Source organism: Bos taurus, chromosome 13 (assembly GCF_002263795.3).
Source record: "Bos taurus isolate L1 Dominette 01449 registration number 42190680 breed Hereford chromosome 13, ARS-UCD2.0, whole genome shotgun sequence".
NCBI lineage: Eukaryota > Metazoa > Chordata > Mammalia > Artiodactyla > Bovidae > Bos > Bos taurus.
The window spans coordinates 80,210,055-80,236,739 of NC_037340.1; the positions used below are offsets into that span (position 1 = coordinate 80,210,055).

General features: G+C 43.3%; 2 long non-coding RNA genes across 2 annotated transcripts in view; both read left to right on the forward strand.

The window, feature by feature from the left end:
- LOC132346989 (uncharacterized) overlaps positions 1-26,685 on the forward strand; it is a 356,734-nt gene that overhangs the window by 66,532 nt on the left and 263,517 nt on the right. The window lies entirely within an intron of this gene.
- LOC132346988 (uncharacterized) lies at positions 11,297-25,895 on the forward strand. The gene is made up of 3 exons (XR_009497055.1): positions 11,297-11,545; positions 16,650-16,793; positions 23,300-25,895. It is a non-coding gene; the product is annotated as an uncharacterized lncRNA (long non-coding RNA).

Consider the following 26,685-nt stretch of genomic DNA (forward strand, 5'->3'; position numbering starts at 1 on the left):
TCAAGCAGAGAAATGGGAGTAAGTGACGTTCCCTCTCCAATTACTAATTTTACAAAAGTGCAAACAGCTCAGCAAAGGGGCGTGTTGTCTGTTCCAAGGCTTTCTGTGCATGAATACACTGGATAGTTGAGATGCCACCCAGAGTGAAATAGACCCTGCTTTTCAGTGTACCCTGGAGTTTTGTTACTTTGTTGTCAATAATTGATTGAAGGGGAAAACACAGTGGGGTAAGCCCAATACCAGGGTTATCTTAAGAGCTCTAGAAGGATGATTTGTGTCAAATCTGGTGAGTTTTTAAAATTTATATACAGTGCTGTTCACAAGCTAAATTCTCACTGATTTAGGCTCTCTCCTTCCCCCTTCATCGAAATAGGATAAACCCTTGTGGCAAATCTTCTGTGAATAAATTCATCAACCTTTCCTAGGAATGACTCAATTTATGTGTTTATAGACTTCAGATCTGAGTGTGGCTGGCATGGTGTAAGCATCATAACCGCCAAAATAAAAGAGAAGGAGGTGGATTAATACACTTTTGCAATGTTTCTCGGCCAGGATTTGTAAATAGTGACTATTATGGCTAACTGAAGTATTTCCTATAATTCCTGCTATATGCTCAGCTTATGTTGTGCCAACGTGAAGAAATGCTTTGGCAGAATAGATGCAGAACACTTGCTCCTTGGAAGGAAAGCTATGACAAACTTAGACAGCATATTAAAAAGCAGAGACATCACCTTGCTGACAGAGGTCCATCTAGTCAAAGCTATGGTTTTTCCAGTAGTCATGCATGGATGTGAGAGTTGGACCATAAAGAAGGCTGACCTCTGAAATGTTGCTTTCGAATTGTGGTGTTGGAGAAGACTCTTGAGAGTCCCTTGGACTGCTAGGAGATCAAATCAGTCAATCCTAAAGAAAATCAGCCCTGAATATTCATTGGAAGGACTCATGCTGAAGGTGGAGCTCCAGTACTTTGGCCACATGACGGGAAAAGCCTACTCATTTGAAAAGACCCTGATGCTGGGAAAGATTGAGGGCAGGAGGAGTAGGAGGTGACAGAGGATGAGATGGTTGGGTGGCGTCACTGACTCAATGGACATGGATTTGAGCAAACTCAGGGAGATAGTGAAGGACAGGAAACCTGGCGTGCTGCAGTCCATGTGGTGTTGCAGAGGGTCAGACGTGACTGAACAACAGCAACGCAGCAGTCTCATCTTTACAGTCCGCATCACACTCATTTCCGCAGTAGCTTTGTGAAGGAGGAGAGAGGTTTGTCTTGGATTCTCAGTGTCTTTGAGATCTCCCCTGGGGCACTTAGAGCATTCTACTGAAATTTATTATTCATCGTCTTCCTTCCCAGCTGCACCGTGGCCTTGTGCAAAGTGGCGTTCCAGAGGGCTTGAAACATAGTAGGTGCCCAGTCAGAATTCACTAAATAAACGTACTGTTCTCTATCTAAACTGTTTCTCTAGAGAAGTGTTGCCCCTCAAGGACATCTGGCAATATCTGGAAACATTTTGGGTATCCCAATTGGGATGCCAGTTGGGTATTACTAACATTGAATAAGTAGAGGTCTGGGATGCTACTAAAAAATCCTGCAGTGCACAGGACAGCCCCCAACAACAAAGGATTACCCAGCCCGAAATAGCAATCGCACCAAAGTAGAGGAATCTCATACACACCCAGAAAGGGAGATAAATTTTCTGTGAAGCTGGTAAAATGAAGACTCTCATTCACTTGAACTGGACCTTCCAAGGACCTGGGAGGCACTATGGCAATATAGTCACATAACCCTGTATTTTTGTCCAAATGTAAATGGCTGCTGGCAGGTTTTGGATATGGCTAAAGGAGAGCCCAGAAAATTCATTAAATTTAGATGTGGCAAAACACACATGTTGTAGGTCACCATGTGTAATAGTTAAGTTGCTGCGCATCATATTGATGTAGAAATGGCTTTCAGAATATTCCTAACATCCATTTTATCATCTCCCCTGCATGATGATGCAAAGGAATAGGCTAGAGGTTCCATAGGGAAATGAATATTTCCTGAGCACCCAGCACTTGATGTGGGTAGTGGAGGAGATACAAGATTTAAAAATTGAGCCGGAAGCTAGCCCATGGATAATTTTTTCCAGTCATCAAATGTATAAGTTGAAGGAGAGGATTAATTTCTTATTGATGCTATGACAAAACTGAATTTCTTTCCTGTCTGAAATACATTTGATAGTACAGTATACACAATTATAAAAGTATCATACATTTTTATCATTTTTTAAGGTGATGTCAAAAATCAAAAACAAAACCCAAACAGAAAAAGTAATAATGTCAAATAAAGTATATCAGAATTCTTGAATTGTAGGGCATGAACCTGTAGCAGTAGTACGAAGGCATATGTATCGGTATATGGAGTCACATTTTATGACCCCAATTATCAATATGTGACACTAATTTCAATTAACTGTGTTTGAGAAGTTACATTACTTTTTAATGAAAAACTATATTATTATAAGAAGAGGCTATCATGTTGCATAGAGACTAAAATGTGGAAAAGAAATTTTTTTAAAAAGGCGGTATCTGGCAGTGAATGAATAAAGCTATTATATTATTTTTCAGGATCTTGTTCTATTTTCAGCTTTTTAAGTTTTAAAAAAATATTTAGTTTTTTTTACAGTTGTGTTGAGATAAATTTACAAACTTATGATTTAGAAATAAAATTGTATTATAACTAAAGTGTACACAGAATGATTTGATGTACACATACTTCTTGAAATGCTTACCACAATCAAGTTAACATATGTATCACCCCACATTGTTATCTTTTTAAAATGAAGATGCTTAAGAAATACTCCTTCTGGCAGATTTCAACTGTACAGTATAGCGTCATCAGCTATAGTTCCCAGGCTATACATTAGTTCTCCAGAATTTATTCTTTTTTAAAATTTACTTCTAATTGGAGGATCGTTGCTTTACAATGCGTTGGTTTCTGCCATACAACGACATGAATTGACTATACACGTGTCCCCTGCCCTCTGAACCTCCCTCCCACCCTTAGCCCCATCGCACCCCTCTGGGCTGTCACAGAGCAGGGGGCCGAGCTCCCTGTGTCACACTGCAGCTTCTCACTGGCTGTCTGTTTTACACGTGATAATGAGTTTCACTGTCGTGTTGGAGAAGACTCTCGAGAGTCCCTTGGACTGCACGGAGATCAAACCTGTCAATCCGAAAGGAAATCTGTCTTGAATATTCATTGGAAGGACTGATGCTGAAGCTCCAATACTTTGGCTACCTGATGCAAAGAGCTGACTCACTGGAAAAGACCCTGGGAAAGATTGAGGGCAAGAGGAGAAGGAGGAGACAGAGGATGAGATGGTTGGATGGCATCACGGACTCAATAGATATGGATGTGAGCAAACTCTGGGAGCTGGTGAAGGACAGGGAAGCCTGGGTGCTGCAGTGTGTGGGGTTGCAAAAAGGAGGATGCTAGCGAATGAACGAAGCAACAATGGTGTGTGTTCCAGTGCTGCTCTCTCTATTTGTCTCAATTTGTAATGGTTTCTTGTTCCATAATTATTTACTTCTGTACCTAATTTTATATTCTGTATTATTGCTCTTAATTAAAGTCCCCAAATTATATAAATTCCAGGCCCTGCATAGCCAGGAGTTCTTCTGCCTACAGTTCATCACTCCCTAAACCAAGATTCATGGCAAATAGATGGGGAAACAGTGGCAGACTTTATTTTTTTGGGCTCCAAAATCACTGCAGATGGTGACTACAGCCATGAAATTAAAAGACGTTTGCTCCTCAGAAGAAAAACTATGACCAACCTAGATAGCATATTAAAAAGCAAAGACATTACTTTGCCAACAAAGGTCCATCTAGTCAAGGCTATGGTTTTTCCTGTAGTATGTATGGATGTGAGAGTTGGACTATACAGAAAGCTGAGCCCCAAAGAATTGATGCTTTTGAACTGTGGTGTTGGAGAAGACTCTTGAGAGTCCCTTGGACTGCAAGGAGATCCATCCAGTCCATTCTAAAGGAGATCAGTCCTGAATATTCATTGGAAGGACTGATGCTGAAGCTGAAACTCCAATACTTTGGCCACCTGATGCAAAGAGCTGACTCATTGGAAAAGACCCTGATGCTGGGAAAGATTGAAGGTGGGAGGAAAAGGGGATGACAGAGGATGAGATTGTTGGATGGCATCACCAACTTGATGGAGATGAGTTTGAGTAAACTCCAGGAGTTGGTGATGTACAGGGAAGCCTGGTGTGCTGCGGTCCATGGGGTCGCAAAGGGTCGGACACGACTGAGTGACTGAAATGAACTGAACTGAAACCAAGATTACTTGCAGATTTACGTATCTAAGCTAGACTTTCCTGTGACCTCTTTTGTGTGCCAGACTCAGATCAGCTTTGGAACACCCAGGGTTTCAGAATCATCTTCAAACTCGGTGTGTCTCTAGTTAATCTCATAACACAACTCCCCCCCGCCTCTCCCCTGAATGCCTCCAACCTAGCATTCTTTCAATGTTCTCTTGCAGTGAATGGGAAATTACCTATTGGGCAACGTGGAAGTGTAGGGCTCATATTTGACACCTGTCTCTCCCTGACCCCCATGCTGTGCTGCCGATGTTTTGTTTTAAATGTTCCCTAAATCCATTTATTCTTTTTGTCTCCACCGTCACTGCCTGCTAAGTCGCTTCAGTGGTGTCAACTCTTTGCTTCCCTCTGGACTGTCGCCTGCCAGCCTTCTGTGTCCATGGGATTCTCCAGGCAAGGATACTGGAGTGGGTTGCCACACCACTTCTCTAATCCGAGTCACTGTCTTTGTTCTCTTGGGCTCTGGGAGACTCTAGGATCTATTGCTTACACTCCTGGTCTGCCTTTCAAACTATTCTCCGGAGACAGTCCAGAGCTTTTGCAAAGCGTAAATCTGTCTTGCAGCTCCCACGTGCAGAACCTTGACTGAGTCCGCAGTGTCCTTAAGATTATAAAGCGAACAATGGCGCGAAGGCAACACCCCTCTGTGCAGCTTTGTCTCCGGCCTCCGGCGGCGCTCTTCCCTCCTCCGTCTCTGCGTCTCCTGGTGTAAGATCCTGCGTATCACGCTATCTCTACATGGGGCGTTCCTGCTCTCGCTTCAGGTTTGCGCGCGGATATCACTTCCGATAGGGATCCTTTCTTTTTTTAATCTTTCTCTTTAAATTTATTTTTTAACTGGAGGAGAATTGCCTTGCAGTGTTGTGATGGTTTCTGCTGTACGGTGGAACAGATCAGCCATCATTGAACATACAGCCAGCCCCTCCCTCTTGAGTCTCCTTTCTGTCCCCCAGCCCCAACTCTCCAGGTCATCACAGACGCCCGGCCGGGCCCCTGTGTTACACAGCAGGTCCTCACCAGCTGTCTGGTTCACACGTGACAGTGTCTATATGGGGCTTCCCTGGTGGCTCAGCTGGTAAAGAATCTGCCTGCAGTGCAGGAGATCTAGGTTCTGTCTCTGGGTCAGGATGATCCCCTGGAGAAGGGAGTGGCTACCCACTCCAATGTTCTTGCCTGGAGAATTCCATGGACAGAGGAGCCTGGCAGGCTACAGTCCATGAGAACACAAGAGTCGGACACGACTGAAGTGACTTAGCAGCAGCAGCAGCATGCTACTTTCTCAATTCATCCCACTCTCTCCTTACCCCAGAATTCTTTCTTGACTTCTTGAGTGGGTCAAATCCCCCCACATGTGGCCTCTGAACTGGGAGAGAATAAACATCTGTTCTCCGAAGCCATCAAGTTTGTGGTAGTTTGTTATAACTGTCACAGGAAGGTAACATAGAATTATGATTTTTTTCGTGGAGTTCATTTTTCTGTGACTTTTCCAATGTTTAGAGTGGTAAGAACTTAATAGGCAAATTTAAAAACTTACTACGCAAATAGAACCAATCCCAAAGAAAGGCAACACCAAAGAATGCTCAAACTACCGCACAATTGCACTCATCTCACATGCTAGTAAAGTAATGCTCAAAATTCTCCAAGCCAGGCTTCAGCAATACATGAACTGTGAACTTCCAGATGTTCAAGCTGGTTTTAGAAAAGGCAGAGGAACCAGAGATCAAATTGCCAACATCTGCTGGATCATGGAAAAAGTAAGAGAGTTCCAGAAAAACATCTATTTCTGCTTTATTGACTACGCCAAAGCCTTTGACTGTGTGGATCACAATAAACTGTGGGAAATTCTTCAAGAGATGGGAATACCAGACCACCTGACCTGCCTCTTGAGAAACCTGTATGCAGGTTAGGAAGCAACAGTTAGAACTGGACATGGAACAACAGACTGGTTCCAAATAGGAAAAGGAGTACATCAAGGCTGTATATTGTCACCCTGCTTATTTAACTTCTGTGCAGAGGACATCATGAGAAACCCTGGGCTGGAAGAAGCACAAGCTGGAATCAAGATTGCTGGGAGAAATATCAATAACCTCAGATATGCAGATGACACAACCCTTATGGCAGAAAGTGAAGAGGAACTAAAAAGCCTCTTGCTGAAAGTGAAAGTGGAGAGTGAAAAAGTTGGCTTAAAGCTCAACATTCAGAAAACGAAGATCATGGCATCTGGTCCCATCACTTCATGGGAAATAGATGGGGAAACAGTGGAAATAATGGCTGACTTTATTTTTCTGGGCTCCAAAATCACTGCAGATGGTGACTATAGCCATGAAATTAAAAGATGCTTACTCCTTGGAAGGAAAGTTATGACCAACCTAGATAGCATATTAAAAAGCAGAGACATTACTTTGCCAACAAAGGTCCGTCTAGTCAAGGCTATGGTTTTTCCCGTGGTCATGTATGGATGTGAGAGTTGGACTGTGAAGAAAGCTGAGCGACAAAGAATTGATGCTTTTAAACTGTGGTGTTGGAGAAGACTCTTTAGAGTCCCTTGGACTGCAAAGAGATCCAACCAGTCCATTCTAAAGGAGATCAGCCCTGGTGTTCTTTGGAAGGACTGATGCTGAAGCTGAAACTCCAGTACTTTGGCCATCTCATGTGAAGAGTTGACTCATTGGAAAAGACTCTGATGCTGGGAGGGATTGGGGGCAGGAGGAAAAGGGGATGACAGAGGATGAGGTGGCTGGATGGCATCACTGACTCGATGGATGTGTTTGAGTGAACTGTGGGAGTCGGTGATGGACAGGGAGGCCTGGCGTGCTGCAATTCATGGGGTCGCAAAGAGTCAGACATGACTGAGCGACTGAACTGAACTGAGGCATATTTAGGATTACTGTTGAGAAAAGGGGCCAAGGGAGAGCCTGTGGGCTTTTTCCTCCTATGAGGTTTTAGGTCTAAAGTCCTGGCTGGTAATAAAGATTGCAGTTGCTTAGAGGATTGTGATGTTAGTAGACACATCTTAGGAACCTAATGCAATTTAGGATAGATAGATTGAGGATTCTATGTTTTTCCCACAGCAATGAGACCACACACACACACACACACACACACATCAAACAACTTGGAATCTTAGGTGACAAATCAGATAGCGTGCTTAGCCATCCTTGCTGCTGCTGCTGCTAAGTCACTTCAGTCGTGTCTGACTCTATGGACCCCATAGATGGCAGCCCACTAGGCTCCCCCGTCCCTGGGATTCTCCAGGCAAGAACATTGGAGTGGGTTGCCATTGCCTTCTCTGTAGCCATCCTTAGGTGGGTGATATTTGGAAAGAGAACTGAATAGGGTGGAATGCAACACCCAAAGGAAGTTCTAGGCACATGGAACTGTAGCCACCTAAGCTCTGAATTAGAAATTACTTTGTATTATTTAAGGAAGAGCAAGAAGGTTAGAAAAGCTGGGAGTCAGCGAAGCTGTTATATTATCTGGTACATGTAGGCTTGTAATTATTGCATTTTCTTTGGAAAATGAATTTTATATTTTTATATTCCTTTTTATCTTTCTTGTAACTTTTAAGCTTAAATTCTGCCATGCTGGTATTAATACTGACTTTCCTGGTTGATCTGCCTTCCCACCCCTTTTATTTTCAATTAAAAATATCGTTTGTTGAAATTGTTTTTTTTTTTTGTAAATAGGAGATATGTTGGATCAGTTACGTCCCATCTCCCTATTTAGGAAGGCAGTAAAATGTGAGTTCCATTTACAAGGATTTCCATCAGAATTTCTAATATAAAAATCTCTTGGTACTAAGGAGGCACTTTTATTACCTGAACATAATTTACATATACAAAATAACTCATTTCCTTATGAGTTTAAGTAATTGAGGTTTTACTGCACTTGCCATTCAACATCTCGAGATTTTAGCATCTCTCTTAATATACATGAGTTTTAAAAAATAAAATCGCAGCTCCATCGATCCGTAAAGTGTGCTGTTAAAACTTACAGAATGTAGGCAAAAATTGTCAGTTTATTCAACTAATCACAATGTTGGTTTTCACTTATGTCTCTCGTCGCGCTGCCACTGCAGTCTGTATTCTGAGTTCGTCCAGCGGTGTGGATGGCGGTACCATGATTCAGCAAGAGTTTTTCCAGCTGCGTTTACGACCAGAATGACACTCCAGGGAGGGCCAGCTGCGGTGCAGGCCTCAGCCCGTGACTCTGGGAAGGAAGCATCGAGTTCCAGCCCAGGAGGGAATTGAACCCCTGACCTTGGCCTCATTAGCACCGTGTTCTAGCCAACTGTACTAATTGGTCACACATGGCAAAAAACCTGGAAACATGGAAAGGATGTCAGGGCATAGGATTCTTAATTTTAACAGGTTTGGTTTGATCTAACGGAGAAAACTGGAGACTGTGGAGTCAGTGGAGACCGGTCTTAGCTCCCTCTCTTTACGGCAGGGGTCACTTTGGTTTGCTGTCTGAACGAAGCGGGTAACAGTGCCAACATGGGGGAAAAAATTAATGTTAGTGTAAGTAAAATAGTTTACATGGGAATGCCTGGCACGGAGGACAGCGCACAGTCAATGGACATTCCACAGGTTGGTTTCCATCATTGTTGGGCGTGTGGATGATGTGGCTAACCATACTGCACTTTTCCCTTCAGTTGGATTCTTCTCTTCGGAGACACAGCTAACATGTTAAGGGAACTGCTCAATTGCAATGTGCAATATTAATGTAATTTATTTATTAAAATAAATCCTTGACAGAGCAGAGCCACATTATTCAAGCATTCTGAGTCAGCTAAGCCCTTAGTTTTGAGCACACTTGGTGAAGGTGAACTCACATCTCAGCTTTCCCTCGGTGTGCTTCAGAGAACACTTCAGGAGCCCCAGGAACCAGTGTTAGAGACAGGCCACTGGGCGGGAAGTCCTTGTGTATGTGCTGTGCAGCCTTGGAGCAGCGCACCTTTCCAAACCTGGGCTTCCTCGTCTGTAGACTGGGATCATAACTGATGCCATCTCGAAAGGTTGTTGTTGGGATAAAGTGGCATAAGTGAAACGTGTAACCTGACATATGGGAAGAGCTCAGAAGAGTTCAGGACATTCATATCACCAGCACTGAAAGGACGGCTGAGTTTCCACTGCCACCACCAGAGGGACGGAGCTCATTCACAGACTACGTACCTTTTGATTAGGGCTTATGTGTAACTTCTCTCTCTTCTCTGAGAGAGAGACTTTGAGCCCCCGTAAACTTATTTTCTCAGAATGTAAGATGACTTTATGACAGTATGAAGACCACATAGGGTTTCCCTAGTGGCTCAGATAGTAAAGAATCCGCTTGCAATGCAGGAGACTCGAGTTTGATCCCTGGGTCAGGAAGATCCCCTGGAGAAGGGAATGGCAACCCCTCTAGTACTCTTGCCTGGAAAATCCCATGGATGGAGGAGCCTGGTGGGCTACAGTCCATAGAGTTGCAAAAAGTTGGACACGAATGAGCTATTAATATCTTGTGTATATGTAGCCTTCATGTGCACAAGATATTAATTTTATTTGTCTCAGTCATGAACATATCTTCTTAGTCTCTTAAAAGGCTGGTTCTTGAGGTCTAAGCCCAACACCAACCTTGCTCCTGCTCTGAGTATTTCTTTACTCTGGGCTCTACTCTTTGATTTTATATCAAATGTCCTGTCCTATCTTGAATCAGGAATGTTGGCCTCTCGTGGAATCCGCAGAACCATTTTCCTCATTTCCTTTCTCTGCTTTTTCATGTTCAGTCTCTGTTGACTCCTTCCAGTGTTACACAGGTTGTGTATTCTCCAGACTAAGCTACTTTTCCCTCTGAAGACTCTCCAATTTATTCATTCCACTGCCAAAATGAATTTTCCTCTGTATCTTTCACAACCCCTGCTGCTGCTGCTAAGTCGCTTCAGTTGTGTCTGACTCTGTGCAACCCCATAGACGGCAGCCCACCAGTCTCCCCCGTCCCTGGGATTCTCCAGGCAAGAACACTAGAGTGGGTTGCCATTTCCTTCTCCAATGCATGAAAGTGAAAAGTGAAAGTGAAGTCGCTCAGTCGTGTCTGACTCTTAGCCACCCTATGGACTGCAGCCCAACCCCTAAGTTTCTCATTAATCACCTTTGCCCAAATATGTGTATCGAGCCTTGTGATTCCCCTGTCCTCATTCACACAATCGCTTCCTTTTCCTCACTCCGAGCCCTTCTCCATTTTGAGTATAGACTTCTTGGCCTCGTTGTATTTTCATCAGCAATGGTGACATTTTAAATAGTATGATTGCACCAGTCCACTGGGACGACCCAGAGGGAGGGTATGGGGAGGGAGGAGGGAGGAAGGTTCAGGATGGGGAACACAGGTATACCTGTTGCGGATTCATTTCAATATTTGGCAAAACTAATACAATATTGTAAAGTTTACAAATAAAATTAAAAAAATAGTATGATTGTTGTTGCTTCTGCCATAAAAACAAAAACAAAAACCTTGATGTATCCATCTAATCAACACAGAGCAGTGATGCTCAGTCGGGGTGATTCTGTCCATCAAGGGAAGTGTGTACATGTTTGGACACATTTGGGGTCATCATAATTGTGTGTGTGGGGGGGTTCTCACATCTAGTGGGTGGAGTTCTTGGACATTGCTAAACATCCTTCAATGTGTGGGATAGCCCCCACAGCAAAGACTTGTCTAGCTCCAAACATCGATAGTGCTGAGGTTAAAAAACCCTGGTATAGATTATAAAATGTATTTATCATCAAGAGCTGAAACAAAATAAAAGGCGAGGCAGTCATAAGATAGCTCATAATCAAATAATAACTAACATTTCTGGGTCATTTATCATGTGGCAGGTATTGTGCCAACAGCTTTCCTGCCTTGTCTCATTTGATTGTCATAATTACCTAATTAGGTAAGAACTATTATGATTCGCATTACAAATGGTGACATCAGGGCCCAGAGACGCTAAGCAACATAATCAAGCTCACACAGCTGCCTAAGGATCAAGCTGAGGTACAAACCCAGGTGGTTGATGGGAAGAGCACCTTTATTCTGAACCACTGTGATGAGCATTGATGCATCACACACAGAGTGTGTGTGATTAAGGCAGAGTGAGGACAGTTAATCTAGGGTCTCTTGGAAAGGATTCAGGGTGTCTGTGAACCTCTGGGAGGTAAGTTTTTTTTTTTTTAAACTTTACATAATTGTATTAGTTTTGCCAAATATCAAAATGAATCCACCACAGGTATACATGTGTTCCCCATCCTGAACCCTCCTCCCTCCTCCCTCCCCATACCATCCCTCTGGGTCGTCCCAGTGCACTAGCCCCAAGCATCCAGTATCGTGCATCGAACCTGGACTGGCATCTCGTTTCATACATGATATTTTACATGTTTCAATGCCATTCTCTGGGAAGTAAGATCTTATGAAAAAGCCCAAATGAACTTTTTGGCCAACAGTCAACAAAAGAGTCCAAAATGCAGTACTTGGATGCAATCTCAAAAATGACAGAATGATCTCTGTTCATTTCCAAGGCAAACCATTCAATATCACGGTAATCCAAGTCTATGCCCTGAACAGTAACACTGAAGAAGCTGAAGTTGAACAGTTCTATGAAGACCTGTAAGACCTTCTAGAACTAACACTCAAAAAAGATGTGCTTTTCATTATAGGGGACTGGAATTCTCCAGTCAAGAAACACCTGGAGTAACAGGCAAATTTGGCCTTGGAATACAGAATGAAGCAAGGCAAAGGCTAATAGAGTTCTGCCAAGAGACTACACTGGTCATAGCAAATACCCTTTTCCAACAACACAGGAGAAGACTATGCATATGGACATCATCAGATGGTCGACACTGAAATCAGATTAATTATATTCTTTGCAGCTAAAGATGGAGAAGCTCTATACAGTCAGCAAAAACAACCAGGAGCTGACTGTGGCTCGGATCATGAACTCTTTATTGCCAAATTCAGACTGAAATTTAAGAAAGTGGAGAAAACCACTAGACCATTCAAGTATGACCTAAATCAAAATCCTTATGACTATACAGTGGAAGTGAGAAATAGATTTAAGGGACTAGATCTGATAGACAGAGTGCCTAATGAACTATGGATGGAGGTACGTGACATTGTACAGGAGACAGGAATCAAGACCATCCAAAATAAAAAGAAATGCCAAAAAGCAAAATGGCTGTCTGAGGAGGCCTTACAAATAGCTGTGAAAAGAAGGGAAGTGAAAAGCAAAGGAGAAAAGGAAAGGTATACCCATCTGCAGCCATGAAATTAAGACGCTTACTCCTTGGAAGGAAAGTTATGACCAACCTAGATAGCATACTCAAAAGCAGAGACATTACTTTGCCAACAAAGGTCCGTCTAGTCAAGGCTATGGTTTTTGCAGTGGTCATGTATGGATGTGAGAGTTGGACTGTGAAGAAGGCTGAGTGCGGAAGAATTGATGTTTTTGAACTGTGGTGTTGGAGAAGACTCTTGAGAGTCCCTTGGACAGCAAGGAGATCCAACCAACCTGATGCTGGGAGGGGTTGGGGGCAAGAGGAGAAGGGGACGACAGAGGATGAGATGGCTGGATGGCATCACTGACTCGATGGACGTGAGTCTGAGTGAACTCTGGGAGTTGGTGATGGACAGGGAGGCCTGGCGTGCTGTGATTCATGGGGTCGGGAAGAGTCGGACATGACTGAGTCACTGAACTGAACCCATTTGAATGCAGAGTTCCAAAGAATAGCAAGAAGAGATAAGAAAGCCTTCCTCAGCGATCAATGCAAAGAAATAGAGGAAGACAATAGAATGGGAAAGACTAGAGATCTCTTCAAGAAAATTAGAGATACCAAGAGAACATTTCATGCAAAGATGGGCTCAATAAAGGACAGAAATGTATGGACCTAACAGAAGCAGAAGATATTAAGAGGTGGTAAGAATACACAGAAGAACTGTACAAAAAAGATCTTCATGACCCAGATAATCATGATGGTGTGATCACTGACCTAGAGCCAGACATCCTGGAATGTGAAGTCAAGTGGGCCTTAGGAAGCATCACTATGAACAAAGCTAATAAGGGTGATGGAATCCCAGTTGAGCTATTTCAAATCCTGAAAGATGATGCTGTGAAAGTGCTGCAGTCAATATGCCAGCAAATTTGGAAAACTCAGCAGTGGCCACAGGACTGGAAAAGGTCAGTTTTCATTCCAATCCCAAAGAAAGGCAATGCCAAAGAATGCTCTAACTACTGCACAATTGCACTCATCTCACACACTAGTAAAGTAATGCTTAAAATTCTCCAAGTCGGGCTTAAGCAATACATGAACCGTGAACTTCCAGATGTTCAAGCTGGTTTTATTTTATTATTTTTTTTTTTCAAGCTGGTTTTAGAAAAGGCAGAGGAACCAGAGATCAAATTGCCAACATCCGCTGGATCATCGAAAGAACAAGAGAGTTCCAGAAAAACATCTATTTCTGCTTTATTGACTACGCCAAAGCCTTTGACTGTGTGGATCACAATAAACTGTGGAAAATTCTTCAAGAGATGGGAATACCAGACCACCTGACCTGCCTCTTGAGAAACCTATATGCAGGTCAGGAAGCAACAGTTAGAACTGGACATGGAACAGCAGACTGGTTCCAAATAGGAAAAGAAGTACATCAAGGCTGTATACTGTCACCCTGCTTATATAACTTCTATGCCGAGTACATCATGAGAAACGCTGGGCTGGAGGAAGCACAAGCTGGAATCAAGATTGCCGGGAGAAATATCAATAACCTCAGATATGCAGATAACACCACCCTTATGGCAGTAAATGAAGAAGAACTAAAGAGCCTCTTGATGAAAGTGAAAGAGAAGAGTGAAAAAGTTGGCTTAAAGCTCAACATTCAGAAAACAAAGATCGTGGCATCTGGTCCCATCACTTCATGGGAAATAGATGGGGAAACAGTGGAAACAATGGCTGACTTTATTTTTTGGGGCTCCAAAATCACTGCAGATGGTGACTACAGCCATGAAATTAAAAGACGCTTACTCCTTGGAAGGAAAATTATGACCAACCTAGATAGCATATTAAAAAGCAGAGACATTACTTTGCCAACAAAGGTTCATCTAGTCAAGGCTATGGTTTTTCCTGTGGTCATGTATGGATGTGAGAGTTGGACTGTGAAGAAGGCTGAGCACTGAAGAATTGATGCTTTTGAACTGTGGTGTTGGAGAAGACTCTTGAGAGTCCCTTGGACTGCAGGGAGATCCAACCAGTCCATCCTAAAGGAAATCAGTCCTAGGTGTTCATTGGAAGGACTGATGCTGAAGCTGAAACTCCAGTACTTTGGCCACCTGATATGAAAAATTGACTCATTTGAAAAGACCGTGATACTGGGAAAGATTGAGAGTGGGAGTAGAAGAAGACGGCAGAGGATGAGATTGTTGGATGGCATCACCGACTCGATGGACATTGGCTTGGGTAGACTCCAGGAGTTTGTGATGGACAGGGAGGCCTGGCGTGCTGCGGTTCATGGGGTCACAAAATGTCAGACACAACTGAACGAGTGAAGTGAACTGAATATGTATAATATATTCATGAGTGTGCAGTTTTTCTGGGGTAAGGGAATATGGCTCAAATGGTCAAATTCTCTCAAAGAAATTTGTGGCAAGCAATTCATGGGAAATCCGTGAACATCTTGTTCTTGACTTTGTGGGAAGGAAGAAAGTTTGGACTCTGCATAAGGTTGCCTTCCTGGAAAGGTATGATTCTTTGATAATGGACTCAAAAACTCTGACTCAGCCAATGGACTGGTATTGGTTGAACTTAAAATGTCGAGCAGCTTTGGACTTCCAAAGACGGGTTAGCAAAGGGCATTGAGATCTTTAGGTAAGGTGTGACCTCAGGTAATTTAGTTATATGATTAGGGAATGTAATGGCTTCTCATACAAATTGGTTTCACAGCAGTGGCCTATTTGAAGCTATGTTAGGTATGTGTCATAAGATGGAATTTGCCTAGCATTCACCTACATTGTCCTCTGTGATTCTCATTGTCCGTGACCATGGCTAATCATGTATCCACACAGTTGTTTATCTGTGTTAATACCTTCAATGTGGTCATCTTCAGCTTTGCTAACTTAGGCATCACATTGACACATCCTTAAATTTTCTAATTGATTATTTCTGGTGTCAAAGTGAAAGTGAAAGTCACTCAGTCGTGTCTGACTCTTTGCAACCCCATGGATTTATACAGTTCATGGAATTCTCCAGGCCAGATTACTGGAGTGAGTAGCCTTTCCCTTCTCCAGGGGATCTTCCCAACCCAAGGATCAACCCAGGTCTCCTGCACTGCATTCGGATTCTTTACCTGCTGAGCCACCAGGGAAGCCCTACTAGTGTCAAATCAGTTCAGTTTAGTTGCTCAGTTGTGTCCGACTCTTTGCAACCCCATGAATCGAAGCACGCCAGGCCTCCCTGTCCATCACCAACTCCCGGAGTTCACCCAGAATCACGTCCATCGAGTCAGTGATGCCATCCAGCCATCTCATCCTCTGTCGTCCCCTTCTCCTCCTGCCCCCAATCCCTCCCAGCATCAGAGTCTTTTCCAATGAGTCAACTCTTTGCATGAGGTGGCCAAAGTACTGGAGTTTCAGCTTTAGCATCATTCCTTCCAAAGAAATCCCAGGGCTGATCTCCTTCAGAATGGACGGGTTGGATCTCCTTGCAGTCCAAGGGACTCTCAAGAGTCTTCTCCAATACCACAGTTCAAAAGCATCAATTCTTCAGCACTCAGCCTTCTTCACAGTCCAACTCTCACATTCATACATGACCACTAGTGTCAAGGAGATTTTAAATGTCCATCTGATAACCTAGAAATATTGATATGCTTTTTTCTTAGTTGCAGTCCTTTGTTGAATCTTGATTTTATTTATTGATGATCTTGGTGGCTTCAAATGCAGATGGTAACATTTCCCTAATCCTTTCTCCTCCTGTTGACCCGCCTTTCCTGAGTGCGTCTGCAGGGACCTTTAGAGCAGTGTTCACAGCAGCGTGGGTGCACTTTGGTTGCATGCTAGTTGTGATAACAGTTCTTGTAGATTTTCAACACTAAGAACGACGATGGCTATTGGTGTTTACCTTGTTAAAGAACTTCTTTCATCCTGCTATTTTGCCAAGTTCCTTGTATTTACAAAAGCATGAAGAATTGTTGAATTTTATCCATTTTGCATCTATTAAGGACATCAAATTGCTTTAAAAATTATATTTCTAAGATGACTTTGCATTTCCCTGCTCCAGTGCCTGATGGTCTAGTTTCCCAGTCTAATGCTCAGAGAACCGTCATACTCCAGGGTTCTGAAGTGGGAGATGTTCACTGCCTCCAGCCCTGTGCATCTATTGCTGCATTTCCCGTGCTCTTGGAGATACGCTGGGTGAAATGTAGTAAGTACTCAGAATATCGCCAACATGACCTACTTAGACATAAGGTAGGGGAGAGAGATTATTTATCATTTTCCATAAATATATATGTCTCCAGATGCACCTGTTCACAGGGAGTCTGAACAGCATAGCATTACAACATGTCCTATGAGGTCTCCAGGGTCATAAATCAGCGGAACCAAGCCAGCAGTGTGTCTTTTTCAGTAGCCTATCTTTAGTCCTTCAGCCGGCCTGTGACCAAAAAAGGGAGCACAGAATCATTTTATCTTATAATAAAGTTAGTTTTCCAAATATTCAGGTACCAGCAGTCCTTTTGCATAGTTCTGCTGTGCACTAGCTAAAGCTGAGGCTCCAGTACTTTGGCCACTCTTGCGAAGAGTTGACTCATCGGAAAAGACTCTGATGCTGGGAGGAAGTGGGGGCAGGAGGAGCAGGGGACGACAGAGGATGAGGTGGCTGGATGGCATCACTGACTCGATGGACATGAGTCTGAGTGAACTCCGGGAGTTGGTGATGGACAGGGAGGCCTGGCGTGCTGCAGTTGATGGGGTTGCAGAGAGTCGGACATGACTGAATGAACTGAATTGAACTGAATTTCAGTTACTAAGTTTTTGTTAAATAACACCAGTCTCCTCCCACTCCAAAACATAATACAACTTTGAGTCTAATGGTATATTAACTGAGTGCTGCTGCTGCTGCTAAGTCGCTTCAGTCGTGTCCGACTCTGTGCGGCCCCGTAGACGGCAGCCCACCAGACTTCCCCATGCCTGGGATTCTCCAGGCAAGAACACTGGAGTGGGTTGCCATTCCCTTCTCCATGTTGAGTAGTTGCATACAATACAAACTTCACCAGTAGCTCTGCAGCCCACAGACTGCAACACGAGTTGCACATGTGCACCGCTCCCCAACACCCATCAGGCCCCTTCCCCGTCTGTCTGCGACTTGTCCCCATGCGTCTGTGTTGAGTCCACACACAGACAGCAAAGCATGTGGTTGTATTGCCTCCTTGTCTCCCAGTGATGTGCTCCCATGACATGAGCAGCCAAAAAAGGAATTGGTCAACAAGGATAAAAGTGCAGCAAAGGAAGAAAAAGTGATGCTGAAATTCTCAATGAATATAAATGGAATTATTAGAGAACTAGCTGACCATGGGAATGTTGATGTTGCTGCTATTTGAAACTCTAGATGTGCAGCTGGAGGAACATAGTGGACACAAACTTATCAATAAATGAGAATGGTCATGACAAAAAGGATAAAGGTGTGTCAGAGGATGTGATACTGCAAACAGTCACCTTTAGGAATTCTCAGAGGCAGCTCACGATGCTGAAAGTACTCATTACAAAATATCGGAAGCTAATTCAAACTTAGAATTTAGTGTGAAAATTCACCAAGGCATGGAAAAGACATTCTCTTTGTATCACAAGTTTCACATGAAGAGAACAGCAATATTCGAACTACCTGGTAAGCTTTCACAAAGAAATAAATACTGAAATTCTCAGTGTTTCTAATGATGAAAATACAGTATACTAAATAAATTTTGGTTGTACTATTTTTTCATTTCCCTGTGCATTTAGAACCGATGGTAAGACAGTTTTAATGTTTTGATCAATGTTTTTAAAGGTCATGGTATGACTGGAATTTTTACCACTGATCATTAATATCAGTTGGCATAGTTTCAGCTTGCAGAGTCATTTTTATAGTCCTACATTTCTGTGCAAAGTGAGGACTCTGTACCATTTGCTCATTCAAAAAGATTTGGGAAATAGACAAGAGAAAAAAACAAATACATAACCCCACCCCTCAAAGGTACTTGTTGGTCTATCAATGTGTTTTTTCTGATTGACACTGAATCGTATAACTTTATTCTTACTTGTTTTGCGTAGCTGTGATTCTTAAAGAATTTTCTTTCCATTTTTTTAAAATAGACTTTGTATTTTTAGGGCTGTTTAAGGTTCATAGCAAAATTTAATGAAGGTAGAAAAAGTTCTCATAAACACTCTGCCCCCGCAAACCCAAAACCTGTCCCACTGTCGATCACCGTTGTGACAGTCCATGAGCTTACACATGTTATCATCACACAAAGCCCATAATTTGCGTCAGAGTTCACTCAAGGTGAGGTTCATTCTATGGGTTTTGATAAATGTATGATGATGTGACTCCACCGTTGTAGCATCATTACAGAACATTTTCACTGCCCTGAGTGCCGTAGAATTGAAGATTTTGAACTGTGGTGTTGGAGAAGACTCTTGAGAGTCCCTTGGACTGCAAGGAGATCCAACCAGTCCATCCTAAAGATCAGTCCTGGGTGTTCATGGGAAGGACTGATATTGAAGCTGAAACTCCAGTACTTTGGCCACCTGATGCGAAGAGCTGCCTCTTTTGAAAAGATGCTGATGCTGGGAAAGATTGAGGGCGGGTGGGAGGAGAAGGGGATGACAGAGGATGAGATTGTTGGATGGCATCACTGACTCAATGGACATGAGTTTGGGTAAACTCCGGGAGTTGGTGATGGACAGGCCTGGCGTGCTGCGGTTCATGGGATTGCAAAGAGTTGGACATGATTGAGTGACTGAATTGAACTGAAGTGAGGAACATTCTTGATTTTCTTCAACTGGCAGGAGGTGGGAGGGAGAGAGTGGGGGAGAGAAGGGTTGGAGCTATTTTCATCTTGTGACTCCTGTGGACAGATCCTGTTTTAAAAGAAAGTTAACACAAGTCAGAAAGCAGTGCTGAGAGATGAAGGGATACCAGATTCTGCTGACATCGTTTGAGTACATTCATCCCACTGTGTCTGAAACCACCCCTCTATACTTATATACCAGTGGCTTCCCTTTTTTCTCAAGCCAGTTTCTTTTTTTTTGCAACCTAAAGAAGTTGGCCTGACATAAACTGTAATTAGCTAATGACCAGAACCTCAGCTGTCTAAGGAAGAACTTGTCACTCTTAACAGATGCCGCATGTTTTCTTTCAACTGACACGGTTTGGAGTATCTGTTCATGGCTTTACAGGAATGAGGAATAGGTATTTGTAAGTTTGTGAGTGCAGGTTAAAAAAGTAATTGGAAACTAAGTAAGTACAAAAACATCTTCAATCAAATAAAGATTTTGTAAGCTCAAGTATTGTTCGTTTTTATGATGGAGCATGTAAATCTTCATATATAAAAACTTTACCATCATTAGGGTGTGTCACACAAAATAACAAACACACCTTTTTCAATCTGGTTATAAATATGCAGAGTGGAATTTATTTCACCAAAGCATTACATGCTTCCAACTGATACTATATCAATAAAAGCTCTCACTCCAAGATGTCATTAAAGCCACATTTGTTCATTTCTATTTATTATTAGAAAAAAACAAAATGAAAAAAAGTGGATTTGAGTCATATTTCCTGTGACTTCATTTGCTGGCATGTAACACTTGTGAATTTTATTCAATTCATTTAAAATGATTTCTAACATGCAGCCAGAAAGTTAAGGGTAGCAAAGAATTCAAAATGCTCAGCAAGCATCCAAGATTTCTCAGGAGACAGGTTTAGAATCACAACTAAGGTACATTTTCCTTAAGGAACTGTATCTTAGAAAAATTGTCTCTAATGAAACCGAATTTTTCCTAATAAATTCAGCTCATTTGTGTTTTAAAATCAGTAGACACAAATGACCTTCTTAAAATAAGGTGTTTTTTTTTTTTTAAAGAATAGGTCAGATACAGGCCAGGATCTGTGATGCTCACTTCAGATGCCCTCAGAATTCATCATCTTTTCTTATTGACTTTGTAACTATGTGATTACAAAGAGGTCAGCTGGGCTGAAGTGATGAGTACCGATGTCAGTCTTCACCCAGAGTTTGAAGAAAACCTTTCAGAGGTTGAGGATACCCAGATACTTTTCAGAAGTGGAATTAGGAGAAAAAAAGGAAACCCAATAATACCTAAAACAAAACAAAGTGGAAAAAGGCTTATGTCTTAAAATTCCCCACTTGTCCCTGGGAGTTGAAATGCTACAAAAGCTGTCTTCTTTAAAATGATTCTACCCTTTTGAGAGTAGCATTCTAGGAATCAGTTACCTTAGGAGTTTGCTTCTAGTGTTAGCTAACCTAGAGAGAGGGTTACCAGCCTGGGGGTTAGGGGTGGGTCGTCTCAGTGAATCAGTATAAGTGATGCCACCCCCGCAGCTGACGGTGTTCCCCATGAGCCGCGTGCTCGTGGAGGCCTTTGTGGTGGATATGTGGAGCCTCGGCACCCATTTCTTCCTCCTCTTCTGGGAGGTGGGGAAGCTCGGTAGAATGATTCCCAGGGTCCCTAGGCGGTCAGAGTTCCAGGTAGAGTTAGACTCTCTTCACCAGTTGTCCTGGGCAAGATCTGGAAGGTGGGAGTGAGACAGAGCTGCCTCCTGCAACCGTGACGGTTAACAAGCAAGGGCTCACGGTGTGACTGTATGTCAGTCAGACGCCAGGTCCCCGTGTCTGATTATCACCCGGGTTGAGACAACAGCAGAAATGGTCACGGCAGCAAAAACATTACCATGACCTGCAAATTAATAGTCTTCCTTCCAGTTCTTCCAGTGACTTGATAGGCAGCATCTAAGTCCCTTGTATAAGACTTTTATTAGACCCTGTATAAGACCCTCCTTGCATCCATGTTCTTTCCCCAGAAAGGTGCCAACAGTTACCAGTGCATCCCAGTTTGTCCAGGACTGCCCCAGTTTTAACACTGAAAGTTCTGCATTCAGGGAACCTCCTCAGACCCTGGAATATTGGCATGATTGGTTGCCTTAAGATGCAGCCACTCTGGGTGGGACCTTCTATCTACATCAATCCTGTCTGTGGGCTTAACATGAAATTCTCTTTGATCAATGGGATTACTAGCAAACAGTACCCAAGAAAGATCCCATTTTCTCCTCTGCCTCTGCCTGGAAAATGCCTAGGATATCCTGCTGGAGATTCACACATTTGGCCCAGATGCACCAGCCAACAGCAAGACATGGGGTGAGACCAGCATGACTGGAGAACTGCCCAGTACTGCCCAGCCAAGCCCAGACCTCTGTTTCTGATCTGCAGACCCGTGATTTAAATAAATGCTCTTTGTTTTCAGCTGATGTGTGTGTGCATGTGTGTGTGTTTCAACATTATCATGGTAATAGACAACTGGTACACGCATACGTGCTAAGTCGCTTCAGTCGTGTCCGACTCTTTGCAACACTGTGGACTCCAGGATAGCCTGCAAGAATCCTCTGTCCAAGGGATTCTCCAGGCAAAAATACTGGAGGGGGTCGCCATGCCCTCCTCCAGGGGATCTTCCCGACCCAGGGATTGAACCTAAGTCTCTACGTGTCCTGCACTGGCAGGCGGGTTCTCTGCCACTAGCGCCACCTGGGAAGCCCTGACTGGTACGCCTATCACTCAGATTAACTCAGTTAATGCCTGGAATAACCGGACTGGTTTCTGTTTTCTGCACTGAATCCTGACGCCCAGAACTTTACAAAGATTTGCTCCTTTCATTATCACAACGACCTCATGAAGAGGAATGATGGCAGTGCCCATTCTGCACGCGGTTCAGGGACGGTAACTGAATCATCCGAGTCCGTTCTTCTGGGAGATGCGGGGCCGGAACGCAAGCCAGGCTTGTGGGAATGCAGAGCTCACCTTCTTAGCTGTTGAACAAACTAAGTTACACCTAGGGGAAAAGAAATAGGAACACATTCTTTCTGCTGGAAAGAATCTAGAAGAAGACAGGTTTGCAAGGTCCCCATTGGATGCAGGCTGTAAAGGAGGTGCAGGTTTCGTGCAGAGGATCAGAAGGTGTAAGGGTGCCTGCATATCCCAGAGCTGAATTCTTTGAGGGTTGTGCAACCTCTTCATCTAATATGATTGCATTTGGCCCTATCTTCAGATTTACTCGTCTTCCCACGACAGCATATTAAGCAACGATCTCAAATAAAGACCCACTCGTCTGAACAAAGGGAACACGCCTCACTCAAGCCCTTCTTTGATTTATAACCAATTCTCTTTTAACATGTGGACCCAACAAACAGGAGATCGCTGACTAGCTTGAACAATGAACTTGTTAGTTAACCGAATTAACAGTGTATTGTTTCACTGCAATGACAGTAATAAAGCAGGAGACGTGAAGTCGATACAGTCACAACTGAATCGTAATGGATGAGATATTTACAGCAAAGCTGTTAAAACATTGAATAAAATATGGGAAGAGCAAAAGCAGATGTGTTTTTATTCTTTCGAGTTGAAGCTTGTAAGGTAAAAAGATAGTTTGAGTAATAATCACAGGTTCTGATTCACAATGCATTAATAAATATTCATATGGTACCAGCCGCTGAAACTTTCCAGATACAGAAATAAAGTGAGAAAGCCTGTTCTTCCTTACACTTTGCTAAGTTTAGATTTCCAGACACACATGTCAATATCTCCATTAGGTTCTTGTAAAAGTTCTCTTTTATTTTCTACAGCCTTCCAAGTCTTGCTGGCGAAACACTCACCTTCTCTTTTTTTCCAGTGTCACAGTGTTTCCCCCACTCAAACCAGAAGAAAGTAGAAAAGACACGATGGTCTATTAATAAAGAAGAGACCTATAATTTAAGTAGAAGATAGAGGTGGAAGGAAATGAGCGTTCCTCTTCTGAATTAGGCACAGGTAAATGAGCTTTATATCCCACAATCCCAAATGAGTTCGAACAGTAGCATGCTTGATTTCGCAAGATCAAGCAAAATGCGTTTATATGCTTTCCCCCTCTTCTTCTGTTATTATCTTGTCTTTGTTTTCAAAGGAACAGGGGAGTTTTCGAGAGCGCAGGGGAAGGCTGCTCTACCCAGACCTGAAACAACTGGGGAGACATAACTGGGGACGTGAGTGTGTCAGGATGCTGCGTCCGGATTGTTTCCCTGCCTTTCAGAGAAGCAGCTGTTGGGAGGAGGGGGAGGCTTGGCACAGAGCGAGCTCAGATTTTATGGGGGACGGAAGGAGGAAAGGGGGACAGGAGTGCACTGCCGGGGCCTGGACCCCTCCGACGGGCAGCTCAAGCCTCCCCGGGAGAATGCCAGGTCTGGATCCGGGCGGCTCCTTGATGGATGACCAGGAGCACCGCAGCGGGAGCAGGACGGCGCGCCGAGGTTGCTATGACACCCTTTGTTCCCCACTCGCCGGCGTTTCCTGGTGCGTGTGGACCTCGGCGTGCGTGTAGGACCGCGCGGCTTTGTGCGGCGCCGCTGTGGTCCCTGTTCCGCCGGCGCCCGCGTCCTTTTGTCTCCTTTCGCGGCACCACGTCCTCTCCCTGGATCCGCACGGACTCTGCTGTGGGCTCCATTCTCTGCTCAGATTATCTCTGTGAGCTCCAAGTGAGCTTTTGTTGTTTCTAACCAGCCCCTCCTTCCCGGCCCTGCCCTTTTACTATTCTTTTCCCTTTCAATCACTGTTATCCTCGCAGACCTACATTGCGGTTTTCATCTGCTGTATCTTCCCCAAAGATCTGAAGCTGATGTTTTGGGCACTTGTCTGTGGCCCAGAGTTGTAGGGAGTGAGAGGTCAGGGAGGGTGGCTTCTGAGAACAGGACCGGTCAGGGAGGAGAGGCCAAAGCTGGGGCTCAACGGAGGAGGCTCTTCTTGCCAAAGGCCTCCAGCCCCTTCCCAAGAAAAGGGTGTTCCCTGAAGAACTTCCCTTGTGCACAAATTCTGGAGCGGGCAGTCCTCTTGACCCCCGAGAGGCCCAGGCCACTTCCACTGGCTGTTCCCAGTGTTACTTACACCCACAATGAAAACACACCAAAGGAGGGTTGTCAAAACTCTGATATATTTAAGTTGTTGTTGAGTTGCTAAGTCGTGTCTGACTCTTTGTGACCCCAGGGACTGTAGCCTGCCTGGCTCCTCTGTCCCTGGGATTTCCCAGACAAGAATACTGGAGTGGGTTGCCGTTCTTTCTCCAGAGGATCTTCCCGATTCAGGGATAGAACCTGTGTCTTCTGCATTGGCAGATGGATTTTTTTTTTTTAAACCGCTGAGCCCAGGAGAGTCCGTATTTTCAATATTTGCACATGAGCTCAGTTGCTCAGTCATGTCTGACTTTTTGTGACCCCATGGACTATAGTCCATCAGCCTCCTCTGTCCATGGAATTTTCCAGGCAAGAATACTGGAGTGGGTTGCCATTTCCTACTTCTGGGATTTACATTTAAATTAATGTCCTTCATACAAATCTCAGGCTACGTAATAGTGCTATGAGTAAAAAAAAAAAAAAAAAAAAGTGAATTTGTTAACCGTATTTATTCTGTATGACATACTGATGGTCTTGCAAACAAGAGTCTGTAACAAAACCCAAGAACATGAGGTGATATTGTAGAAAGCATGTGATATTTGAGAGCTAATATCAATTGTTTTATTGGTTAAATCCTGAAGGATTGGTTGGTTCTCTGCTCGTACTCTGATTCTGTCCTTGCTCTGTGCACAATTAACAAGGCATTTATTCTCAATGGGGGCAAAAAATAGGAGTTTCATAAGGCATGTTTTCCCTCCGGTAAGTTTAGCAGAGAAATTAATTATTACTATGCAGTCATCTTTTTTGGAAAACTGTTTGGAAGGTGGTTCTTGTCTCTTTTCCCTTCAGATTTTTTCTTTCTTTGAAATTGGACAGCCTAAATGTTAGCTTTACTGGAGCTGAACATACTGTAACGCTTAACCCAGGTGAAAAACGACTGCTTGCCAATGACTTTTACGTCTATATTAAGACTATGCTGGTTATATAGTGCAGTTAAACATAATATGTTCCAATGTAGAGAGGACGGTAGATCTAGGCGTCAGTGACATGCTTTTGAAAATGCAAAGGTTGTGAAAAGTAAGCCAAGTGTGGCTATATAGAAATTTGTGCAAATAAGAAAAATATAGCTGTTACTTTGTTAGTCATTGGTCTGTACTTTGTGCTGGAATTCTTTATTCACTGGCCAATAAAGATTTTCAGCTAAAGGTAGGAGTTTGTTTTTTTCTAGGTAATTGGCAAATGAATAGAGCCAGACTCTAATAAGAAAACAATGCACCTTGAAAATTGAATAAATAAATGATTCCATATTACTGGCATAAAATGTCCTGGAATTTTGTCCCATTTAAAATCTTTAGCACACTACGCTCTTAGGACCTCATTCTTAAGGGAAGGCTCTTTCTTTATGAATGAATTTACAGAAAATGAGGCATTTGGCTGAGTTTGTGACTCATTCCAGATTGCACAGCATGTCGTAATTAAGGCTGTGTAGCAGGTTCTAATCCCATGGTCCAGCAATTGGATCATTCTCCCTTAACTTCCTCGAGAATGAATTTCTCATTACAGATAAATGTGTTCAGCACTGTGGGCTGAAATACCGATACTGAGCACATTTTCTAACAGATATTTCAAAAATACAGACGAGTTTACATCCTCCCAAAAGCAGTGCAAGGGATATTCACAGCAGGTGGAAGAAAGGCCTTTCTAGCCGGCAGAAGGGACGCAGAGGTTCTGCTAGACCAGGTTTTCTTGGCCAAGCTTGTCTATGTAGCTCTGGTTAACACGCATACATCTACCACTCAAAACTGGGCCCACGACTCTGACAATGAACCTGCCAGCCTGACCAATCAGATCCAAGTCTACCATGTTGCCAGGGCAACTAATACACAGTCACAAAATCAGAATGATCACAGTGGGGAAAAACATACAAAATGCAGTATTTCTGTGCTTTGAGACAGAAAGAGGGGAAAAAAAAAAAATCGCCAAACCTAGGTTGACTGTAGGTAGCAGGAACTGGTACCTGCTTCTTAAGTGTGCTTCGTTGTTTCAGGGCCATTTGCAAAATACATATGTTTACATGTATGTGTGTATTCAGATTCATAAGAAAATACACACATCATGTCCGGAACAGTGTAGTGAA